Here is a 12,263-nt window from a genome sequence, read left to right as displayed (position 1 = left end):
TCAATGCATCATGGGAATCCCCGGCAGCCTACGTCTATTGCAGCATAACTAAGGGAGGATTCAGGGTCACCTGGTCCAGCCCTAACTATATGCTTTAGCAAAAGGAAAGTTTGAAGCCTAATCTTGAAAGTAGAGATAGTGTCTGTCTCCTGAATCCAAACTGGAAGCTGGTTCCACAGAAGAGGGGCCTGAAAACTGAAGGCTCTGCCTCCCATTCTACTTTTAAATACTCTAGGAACAACAAGTAGGCCTGCAGTGCAAGAGCGAAGTGCTCTAATAGGGTGATATGGTACTACAAGGTCATTAAGATAAGATGGGGCCTGATTATTTAAGACCTTGTATGTGAGGAGCAGGATTTTGAAATCAATTCTGGATTTAACAGGAAGCCAATGAAGGGAAGCCAAAACAGGAGAAATATGCTCTCTCTTTCTAGTCCCTGTCAGTACTCTTGCTGCAGCATTTTGGATTAGCTGAAGGCTTCTCAGCGAGTTTTTAGGACTTCCTGATAATAGTGAATTACAGTAGTCCAGCCTGGAAGTAATAAATGCATGAACTAGTTTTTCAGCATCACTCTGAGACAGGATATTTCTAATTTTAGAGATGTTGCGCAAATGGAAGAAAGCAGTCTTACATATTTGTTTAATATGTGCATTGAAGGACATGTCCTGGTCAAAAATGACTCAAGGTTTCTCACAGTGTTACTGGAGGCCAAGGTAATGCCATCCAGAGTAAGAATCTGCTTAGATACCATATTTCTAAGATTTTCAGGGCCGAGTACAATAACCTCAGTTTTATCTGAATTAAGAAGCAGAAAGTTAGCGGCCATCCAGGTCTTTATGTCTTTAAGACATTCCTGCAGTTTAACTAATTTGTGTGTTACCTGGCTTCATGGATAGATAGAGCTGCGTGTCATCTGCATAGCAGTGAAAATTTATGCTATGTCTTCTAATGATGTTGCCTAAGGGAAGCATGTATAATGTAAATAGAATTGGTCCTAGCACTGAACCCTGTGGAACACCATAATTGACCTTAGTGTCTGAAGAGGACTCTCCATTTACATGTACAAACTGGAGTCTATTAGATAGATATGATACAAACCACTGCAGTGCAGTACCTGTAATACCTACAGCATGTTCTAATCGCTCTAATAGGATATTATGGTCAACAGTATCGAACGCAGCACTGAGATCTAGCAGGACAAGCACAGAGATGAGTCCACTGTCAGAGGCCATAAGAAGATCATTTGTAACCTTCACTAAAGCTGTTTCTGTGCTGTGATGAGCTCTGAAACCTGACTGAAACGCTTCAAATAAGCCATTCCTCTGCAGATGATCAGTTAGCTGTTTGACAACTACTCTTTCAAGGATTTTTTTGATATGAAAGGAAGGTTGGAGATTGGCCTATAATTAGCTAAGACAGCTGGGTCTAGAGATGGCTTTTTAAGTAAAGGTTTAACTACAGCCAGCTTGAAGGCCTGTGGTACATAGCCGATTATTAGAGATAGGTTGATCATATTTAAGATCGAAGAATTAATTAATGGCAGGACTTCTTTGAGCAGTTTTGTAGGAATGGGGTCTAAAAGACACGTTGATGGTTTGGAGGAATTAATTATTGAAGTTAACTCAGAAAGATCAATTGGAGAAAAAGAGTCTAACTTAACATCGATGGTACTAAGAGTAGCTGTAGATAATATTACATCTGTGGGATGATTATTGGTAATTTTTCTCTAATGATAAAAATTTTATTTGTGAAGAAGTTCATGAAGTCATTACTAGTTAACGTTAAAGGGATGGTTGGCTCAGTAGAGCTCTGACTTTTGTCAGCCTGGCTACAGTGCTGAAGAGAAACCTGGGGTTGTTCTTATTTTCTTCAATCAGTGACGAATAGTAAGATGTTCTGGCTTTCTATGGAGGGCTTTCTTATAAAGCAGCAAACTATTTCTCCAGGCTAAATGATGATCCTCTAAATTTGTGACACGCCATTTCCTCTCCTTCTTACGAGTTATCTGCTTTAGGCTACGTGTTTGAGAATTATACCACGGAGTCAGGGACTTTGGATTTGAGGCCTTAGTTTTCACAGGAGCTACAGTATCCAGAGTCGTGCGTAGTGAGGAGGTAAAATTATTAACAAGATAATCGACCTCTGTTGGAGTAGCGTTCAGATAGCTGCTCTGCTCTATGTTGGTACAGGGCATTGAAGATGACAACAGTGGGTGGATTATATTCTTAAACTTAGTTACAGCACTTTCAGAAAGACATCTACTTTGATAAAGTCTACTCTCCACTGCTGTGTAATCAATTATTGTAAATGTAAATGTTATCAGGAAATGATCAGACAGCAGAGGGTTTTCAGGAAACACTGTTAAATGTTCAGTTTCTATGCCATATGTTAAAACAAGATCTAGAGTGTGATTAAAGTGGTGGGTGGGTTCTTTTACATTTTGAGAGAAGCCAATTGAGTCTAATAACAGATTAAATGCGATGTTGAGGCTGTCATTTTTAGCAGCATCTACATGGATGTTAAAATCACCCACAATAATTATTTTATCTGAGCTGAGCACTAAATCAGATAAAAAGTCTGAGAAATCAGAGAGAAACTCTGTGTAAGGCCCAGGTGGACGATAGATGATAACAAGTAAGACTGGTTTCTGAGTTTTACAGCTGGGGTGGACGAGGCTAAGCATCAGGCTTTCAAATGAATTAAAAGTCTGTCTTGGTCTTTCGTTAATTAATAGGCTGGTGTGAAAAATTGCTGCCACACCGCCCCCTCGGCCTGTGCTTCGGGATTTCTGGTAGTTAGAATGACTCGGGGTGTTGATTCATTTAAACTAACATACTCATCCTGCTGCAACCAGGTTTCTGTAAGGCAGAGTAAATCGATTTGTTGATCAATTATTAAGTCATGTACTAACAGAGACTTGGAGGAGAGAGACCTAATATTTAATAATCCACATTTCACTGTTTTACTCTTTGGTTCAGATGTGGATACTGTATTGTTCTTTCTTTGTGATTTTTATGTTTAAGTTGTTTATTGCTGGTTTTTAGTTTGTTTTTGTCTTTTGGGAGCTGACACAGTCTCAATGGAGATGGGTTTTTGGGGGTAGCAGGAGGAGAGAAGCTGCAGAGGCGTGTAAGACTGCAACTCTGCTTCCTGGTCCCAACTCTGGATAGTCATATTTTGGGGGTTTAATGAATTTGTCCATATTTCTAGAAATGAGAGCTGCTCCATCCAAAGTGGGATGGATGCCGTCTCTCCTAACAAGACCAGGTTTCCTCCAGAAGGTTTGCCAATTATCTATGAAGCCCACATCGTTTCTGGGACACCACTCAGACAGCCAGCAATTTAAGGAGAACATGCGGCTAAACATGTCACTCCTGGTCTGATTGGGAGGGACCAGAGAAAACTACAGAGTCCGACATTGTTTTTGCAAAGTTACACACCGATTCAATATTGATTTTAGTGACCTCCGATTGGCGTAACTGGGTGTCATTACTGCCGGCGTGAATTATGATCTTACTGTATTTACGTTTACCCTTAGCCAGCAGTTTTAAATTTCCTTCAATGTCGCCTGCTCTGGCCCCTGGAAGACAATTGACTATGGTTGCCGGTGTCTCTAGCTTCACATGTCTGAGAACAGAATCACCAATTACCAGAGTTTGACCCCGGCGGGTGTGTCGCCGAGTGGGGAAAAACAGTTGAGACACATGAACAGGTTGGTGGTGTACCTGGGGCTTCAGTTTAAGACTATGCTTCCTCCTCACCGTCACCCAGCCGCCTTCTTTCCCCAGCTGCTTGGGGTCTGCCGGGGAACAGCTAGCGGGGCTCACGCTATCTTCGGCTGCACCAGCTACAGGGGCCTGGCTAGCTACGGGTGAATGAAGGGTGCGGCCGAGTCTCCAATTCAGTAATCCTGGCCTCCAGAGCTGCAAATATGCTACATTTATTACAGGTATCATTACTGCTAAAGGAGGCCGAGGAGTAACTAAACATCTGACACAATGAGCAGGAAAGTGCAGGAGGGACAGGTGAAGTAGCCATGGTGCTAACGAGTCGGCTACGAGCTAAGCTAAGCTAGCGAAACAGTAAAGAGACAGTGAGTGAATACTTTGGCTATAAATTAGGTAGTGAGTACACAGAAAGGGTGATTCAGATGAAGCACGTTAAGATTATACTATGAAAAAGGGATGTATCAAAAGATTTAAATTAAATTGCTAAGCAGAAAAGCTACTCAGAAACACCATTCTTATGTTCTAGAATCGATTTTCACATTAAAATATCGATATTATAGTAATTTAGGGTAAATTTGTAGTTTATCATTAACAGGAACACAGTGGAAAGAAACTATATCATTCGGACTGTCTACATTGGAAGGAACTACTTCCTCTTCCGCCTTTCATAGTCATGTGTGAAATACGGCTGTATAAATGTGTAGCAGCCCCTTGGCATGCGCACTCACAACAATGGCTGAGCATAATTGGAGTTAAGTGCGGACGTATTTTACATCCACAAACAGCCGAGACATGGTTTGCGATACATGTGGCAAGAAAGTGAGGTGTTGTGGCAACACCACTAACCTCATCAAACACCTCAGAGTAAATCATATCACACAATATGACGAGCGCATGTTGAGGCGAACTGAAGAGGAGGACAGGGACAGGTGCTGCTAGGGCGAGACAGACGTCTCTGTCCTTTAGTGCTGCAGGCAGGCAAGGCGTTCAAATAGCGCACAACTTCAGTTTTTTTATTTCTATATGATGAATTCTGCATTATTAAGTGATAAGAACAAGTAATCTGATGTCCTGTAATCATTATGACGCTATAATTTGAGATCCAATAAATAAAATAAGTTTTTGTACAAAGTATCGGTAACGGATCAGAATCGTCGATACCACCTTGAATTTTACTTGGTATTGAAGGAAATCAGTGGTATCGCACATCACTACTGACAGGCAGGCCAATGATTTTAGAGCACACTGATGCAGTGTGCTGCAGTCTGTTCTTGTTCTGAAGGCTGAGGGAGTGGAACCAGCAGGTGATGGAGAAGGTCATGATGTTTTCCAGGAAGGCATAGTAAAAAGTCATCATGATGGGTGTGCTGACTCCAAAGGAGTTGAGTTTCCTAAGGAGGTACAGCCGTTGGTGGCACCTCCTGAGAATCTCTTCTGTGTTGGCAAAGAATTTCAGGAGGTTGTCAAAGATGGTTCCCAGGTATTTGTACTCCTCAACTACCTCCACTGGCTTCCAGTGGATGGTGGTGGTGACTGAAGCAGCCAGATCCCTCTGCCTGCTGGAGAAGGTCACCCCCATCTCTTTAGTTTTGCTCATGTTCAATTCAAGTTTGGAGCTGTCACACCACTCTACAAACTCCTGAAGAGTGGGCCCGTGGTGTTGTGAGGGGCCTGACAGTGTCGTCAGCATATTTAACCAGGTGACAGTTGGGCTGTGTGGATCTGCAGTCATCGGTGTAGAGGATGAAGAGCAGGGGGGAGAGCACACAGCCCTGGGGGGAGCCAGTGGAGGTGGAACTGAGACCGGAAAGAGAGTTGTTGACCCGAACTTTCAGAGTCGTGTTGGTCAAAAAGTCCAATATCCACAGGATCAGCTGATCATCCAGGTGAAATCGGGTGGAAAGTTTAGTGGCCAGGATATGAGGCTGCAGAGTGTTGAACGCTGATGAGAAATCAGCAAACAGAAGTCTGACGGAGGAGTCAGGGAGCTCCAGATGTTTGTGGATGGAGTCCAAGATAGAGATTTATGCATCATCAACACCTCTGCGTGCACGGTAAGCAAACTGGAGTGGGTCCCTCAGGCGGTCAGTTGCTCTTACGATGTGCTGTTTTATGATCTTCTCCATGGTCTTCATCACCAGGGAGGTGAGGGCCACAGGACGAAGCTCATTCAGAGACTTTGGGTTGTTTCTTTTGGGGATGGGGATGACTGTGGAGTGTTTCCACAACTGGGGGACAATGTGACTGTCAATTGAGTGTTGAAATAGAGTCCGGAACACACTTCCTAGTTGCCCTGCACAGTGCCTCAGAACTCGACTGCTGGCCGGGTGAGCTCCTCTCCCTGGTCCTCCTGAGGGCTCTCACCACGTCCTCAGTCCTGAAGGTGAGTGCAGAGCTGCCAGGTTTGAGTGAAGATCTGGACTCCTCAAGCTGGGCCATGTTGTCCGTCTCAAACATGGTGTAGAAAGCGTTGAGGTGGTCAGGGAGGGAGGAGGGGTTGCTGCCCTCCACCTGGATGGTTCTGGGGGTGGTGACTGCAGTATTCACAGAGGCCATGGTTTTGAGGCCCTGCCAGGCTGAGTGGAGGTCCCCTGTGGTGAATTTCTTTTCAGCTGTGTTTTTATACTCCAGTTTAGCAGTTTTTATGGCCCTCTTCACCTCCCTGTTGACCTCCTTTTTGTCCAGTGCAGAGCCGGTGAAGAAAATCCTTTTTTTTATTAAGGATTTCCTTGAGTTCCTTGGTGATCCAGGGTTTGTTGTTGGGGTAGATGGAGACTGTTTTTGAGGGGATAATGTTGTCAACACAGAAGGAGATGTATGATGTCACTGTCGTTGATGTCATCAGAGGGAGAAAGAACGCTGTCCCAGTCAGTGGCTTCAAAACATCCTTGTAGGGTGAGGATACTTTCCTCTGTCCACTGCCTGATGTTTTTGGTGACCTTCTTAATCCTCTTGATAACTGAGGTGTAAGCAGGGGCCAGCAGGATGGTGTGGTGGTCTGCTGAGCCGAGAGGGGGGAGGGGTAGGACTTTAAATGCATCTGGTACAGAGCCATAGCATTTATCCAGAGTCTTCCCCTGACGTGTGCTGCATGAAACATACTGTTGGTATCCTTTAAGTGACTTGTCAGGGGAACAGTGGTTGAAATCACCCAGGATGAACTTGGGAGAGTCCGGTGATAATTGTTCCAGTTTGCACAGAGTGTTGGTGATGTACTCTTTGGCTTTAGCTGCATCAGCTCTGACTTACTTAGACTTAGTTCCTCCTACGCCGGGCGGCGCATCGGGCAGCTAATGATCTCCATCGATGTCGGTCAGCAGTGACTGCTTCAGCTTCGTCCCAGGCAATGTCGACAGTTCTCAGATCGTCCATGAACGTTCGACGCCATGTGATCTTTGGTCGGCCTTGCTTTCGCTTGCCAGTGTGTGGGAGCCATGTAATGGTAATCTTGGCTGGGCGATGAGGGGGTAGACGTAAAATATGGCCCGCAAAGCGGAAGCGCCTTTCTGCAACAACATCGGCTAACGGGCGGGTGCCTGCTCTTTCTAAGACCTCTTCATTTGTTATTCGGTCCCGGTAGGAAATTCTCAGGATTCGCCGCAGGCCACGTTGTTGAAGCACGTTCAGGTGTTGAGTAGTTGCACTTGTTGAGCACCAGGTTGCACTAGCGTATAGTGCAGTAGGAAAGACGATAGAGTTCAATAGTCTGATCTTGACCCTAACATTCAGGGAGGTCGAGTTCCAAATAGGTTGGAGACGTCGCAGGACACCGACCGCCTTCCCTACTCTGAAGTTGACATCCCGATCAGAGATCCCGTCATTCGAGATGATGCTGCCAAGATATGTGAAATTCTCCACCTCTTCAGCACGTTGTTGGTTGATCATGACAGGAACGCGGGCACGTGCATAGCCAACTCGGAGTACCTTGTTTTTTTTGGCGCTGATTCTTAATCCAACTTTCGTCGCCTCCCTCTGCAGGGCCGCGGTCAACTTTTGGAGGTCTTCCTGAGTCGAGCCCAGTAGGGCGATGTCATCTGCGAAGTCCAAGTCAGTGAGATTACGCACTTCGTGCCAGGGGACACCGATGCCAGCTTGGTCAACTGATCATCGCATGATGAAGTCAGTTACCAACAGGAAGAGGAAAGGTGATAGCATGCATCCTTGTCGGACGCCAGTATTGATCTTGAAGAAATCTGTGCAGCCGTCATCCCTCTGGATGCAGCAACGGGAGTTGGAGTAAAGACCACGAAAGGCATCTACAAACTGCTGAGGGACTCCATAGTGGCGTAGGATGCATCAGCTCTGGGGTGGATGTAAACCAAGATGATGAAAAGCTGTGGGAATTCTCTGGGGAGGTAGTAGGGGCGCAGGGAAACAGCCAGAAGCTCGATGTCTGTAGTGCACAGCTTCTCCCTCACAGTGACTGTAGAGCACCAGCTGTTGTTTACATACAGACGCACACCGCCGCCATGTTGCTTCCCGGTGCGTTCGCAGTCTCTGTCCAGACAAAGGGGTGGTGAAAAGCCATCAATGTGCAGGGTGCTGTCGTCGTCGCTGTTGTTTAACCACGATTACGTGAATGCCAGAATGGAGGCAGTTCTGTACTCATGCAGGTGGTTGACGCAGGCTTGCAGCTCGTCCAGCTTGGAGCGGAGAGACCGCACATTAGCAAGGATAATGGACGGGAGCGCTCGTTGTTTGTGTGTCTCCCTCTTTAGTCTGGCTCTCACCCCACTCTTCTTTAATCCTCTCCTGGTTACCTTGTTATTGTGAGTTTTTCTATTTCCGTGTCCTCGGAGTATTTCCTCGGCAAAGTAGTCCGTGGAAGCGGAGCGGAAAAGCCGGAGGCCGGGCTGCAGCTGCAGCCGCAGCTGGATGAGGGAGTTCCTGGTGTAGATGAGCCTTGGGGTCTTGTCGAGTTTCGAAAACAAGTCAGAAAAATCACAAAAATGAGGAAAAAGGAAAAGAATACAAATATACCGAGTAGACAGCAAAATACAACAACAAAAAGAGCATTAAAGTTAGAAAAAGAACGCAAAACTGCTCAACTGATTGGCCGGTCGACCGCACAAGCAGCGACCCGGAACCAGAACAAGAACTGAATTTATGTCCAGAAAGTCTTTCAGTTTTTCACTCATAAGCTTTTCTTGAACTTTTCCCAAACACACAGTTTAGATATGCGTCTGTTATTAACATATGAAGCATGTTAAATCTGGATATAAAGATTAAAATAAAGACCCTGAAGAAACCAAATGCTCATTAAAGCAGCTTAAAATGTCTCATTTTTCTGTTAAACTTTTACAACAAAGGTTATGAAGGTTTTATTATTTTCCAGAATTTTTTCGGATCGTTCAGATGTTTAGTAGTTTTTGAAAGACAGAATTCTGGTTTTGTCCTTTTAATTAAAGAGGTTGAACGATTTCTAAAAATCAGCCAATCAGCCTCAGATGTAGTTTTTCTGTCCTGAGCCCAGGCAGCATCTTTTTTAAGGAGACTGGAGAGCTGAGGAGAAAACCAAAGATTGTTTCTGCATGTGTCTCTACATTTGCACATGGCTGCATGTTTATTTATCATTTTAATAAAAGTGTCATAAAAATAATTCCATGTCAACTCTACATCAGTGATCAGGTGGATTCTATTCCAGTTATAGTCCCATGAAGCATGGAAGAAAGCTTGCTCACAGACATGCGTAACAACATAACATGGAACTAGTTGTTTGGATGTGACCAAACACTGGACCTGTGACCCAGTGTTTGGTGTGTTTTTTAAGTTATTCTGTGAGTATTGTTATTCATGGGTTTTGGTTTCTGTTACTTTGCCTTTCTCATGTTCCTCGTCTTGTCACTCTTGTTTCCATGTTCCCACTGTGTCCCCTCTCAGTCGTGTCCCTGTCTCAGTGCCTAGTCTGCGTCTTTGCGATTGTCTCATGTTTCCTGTTTTACTTTGATGGTCCCATGTCCTGTGTCAGTGCATCTAGATTTTCTTCCCCTTGTCGTGTATTCCCAGCTGTGCTCCCCTCCTGTTTCCCATTCCCTGGTATCTCCCTGGTGTATTTCAGCCCCGTGTTTTTCTCTGTCCGTTGTTGTGTCGTACCATTCCCATGTGCTGTGTTTCCTGCATGGTCCTCTGTCATCCTCGCACATAGTTTCTAGCTTCCGAGTTTCCTTTCCTAGTGTCTTTGTTCCTCGTCCTTGGATTTTGTTTCTAGCATGTTTTTGCTACAGCACAATAAAGCTGCTGTTTTGACTTCATCCTTTCGTGTCTGTGAGTCCTGCATTTGGGTCCTACATCCTGCCTGCCACACAGCGTAACCTGACAAAATCAGGTTTAGGAAAAAGTCCCGATTGAGCTTAAAATAACAAGGAATACTTGTCACGGTTTGTGGAGATGAGAGGTGTGGACCCAGGCGCAGACAAAGATGCACGAGAGTGTTTAAAACAGAAATCGAGCCTTTATTAACGGCTGAACAAAACCAACAGGAAAACGACCCTCAACCTAAACTGGGAAAACTAACTGTAACATAACACGAACCAGAAACAAGAAACTAGAACCACCTGGAAATACGAAGGGACGGAGATGTTATGGAAATTTTAACAATAACCTGCAACACACCCAGTGAGCTTGATTTGAAGTGGGTTTAATAAACACATTGCAATGTGGACAGAACATCCCAGTGAAACACCAGGACCATCTCTGAATTGTGGCCACCGCCCTTACATCTTATATACAGACACACAGACAAAGAACATCCACAAACTCTTACATGTTGGCCTCTCTCACAGAGAGAATTATGACCTTGTTTTCTGCTTAGCCGTCACCTAAGGATTTACATCCCTGATAAGCAGAAGGAGTCTCACTGTTTAATGTCTCCCATTACAATGGCCTCACTGTGTTAACTTTCCACATGCACTCCGTTGGGCATCTTTCTTCGCCTTTAGACAATAATTCTGATGGCAAAAGAGCCAAACGACACAGGCAAAAAAAACAAACAAACAAACAAACAAACTTTCCACATGCATGTAAACTAGTGACACAGGAGTGCTCTTACTATGGTAAAGTGAGAAAGTGATATTACTATAACTAATGTGATATAATTATATATGTGATTAATATATGAGAAAAGAAATCTGCCACCACATTCCCACCCTTTGTGATACCACAATTAAGAATTAAAAATAATTAATTAAGAATCACATAAAAACATGGAGGTTTCTTTTCTAACTACTGAACATCAGCACCATTGTGAACTCAAAGAAATTCCATAATGTGCATCCTCCCTATAATCAGAAGAAAAAAACAAATTCAAACTTTATGGTCATCTTCGCTCCATCTGAGCCTCCACCCTTTCTTCAAAGGATGGCAGTTATATCATAAAAGAAAACACAATATGAGACCATATACAGAAATGAAACAGCCTTCGTTGTTCATCTGCAAAAAAAACCTTCAACCTTAGTTACATCAAGCTGCTCTTTCATAAGAACCCATTGTTTAGATAAGGAAATCTTTCAGTGTGTGATATTTTTTCCACTTTATCATTAAATTCATCAACCCATGTTTCCCAATTTCTTAATTCTTTCCGTAAAAGACCCTCATCCCCATTGTTATTAGGGATTGACGCACACATGCCTCATCAAACATCACACACACTCCTTTGTGCCATTTGCTTTGCCCTGTCCAGATGTTTGCCATAAAGGACAGTGACTATATTTGTACCTATAGGTAAGTGAATACCACAAACATAAACTAACTTCAATGTTAGTGCTTCCCAAAGTCTGGGGTAAAACCAAGAAGTAGCCATGAATTTCCACACAGCCAACATATATCAAACACTTCTGAGCTAAATTTACAACAGAGAGATCGAGCTTTTTTCTCTATCTATGCATTGTGCTGTACTCTTTACTATTGTAGACCCATTTAAACAGTGTAAACCCTCTCAAAGGCATTTACAATTATCTCTACTGTCCCCACATAAGTGATTGGGGAAACCAAAACAACCACACTTAACTCTGGAAGAACAACCTCATTCTTTAGGTGCTTCCCGCATGTTTGAGGCCGATCAAAATCCCTCAATGAAATGTGATGAACCCAAAATCCTATCTTTACGGTGTCAAACAATGTGTCAAAGTTGAGTACACATGTCAAAAGAACTCACAACTGTTGTTACTATGTTTACTCAGATAATAAGGACCTAATGCACTTACACATCAGGAACTGACATGGTAGAAAATCAGTCTAGCTACCCTACAAAATATACACAAGTAATTATTAGTTAGGTTGCTGTAAAACTTGCATGCTATAACTACTCCAGTCACTTCTACTCAGGCTCAGGACTCTGACAGAGTTTGTGATGTTCAGAGAGTCATGTAAATGCATATCAGTTATAAGATGATTAGAAACGTCACACCAACGACCCCTTTAACTCAAGAACACACTGAACTACTTCAGGCAAAACTGCCTGATTGTTTAATCAGCTGTCATCTGCATTCATTCATGATCCCTCTTCGGTGACACAGAGTCTGCTCTGCAGTCGCTGAG

This window comes from Oreochromis aureus, linkage group 12 (assembly GCF_013358895.1).
Source record: "Oreochromis aureus strain Israel breed Guangdong linkage group 12, ZZ_aureus, whole genome shotgun sequence".
NCBI classification, from domain to species: domain Eukaryota; kingdom Metazoa; phylum Chordata; class Actinopteri; order Cichliformes; family Cichlidae; genus Oreochromis; species Oreochromis aureus.
Note: the sequence above shows the minus strand (reverse complement) of the source record.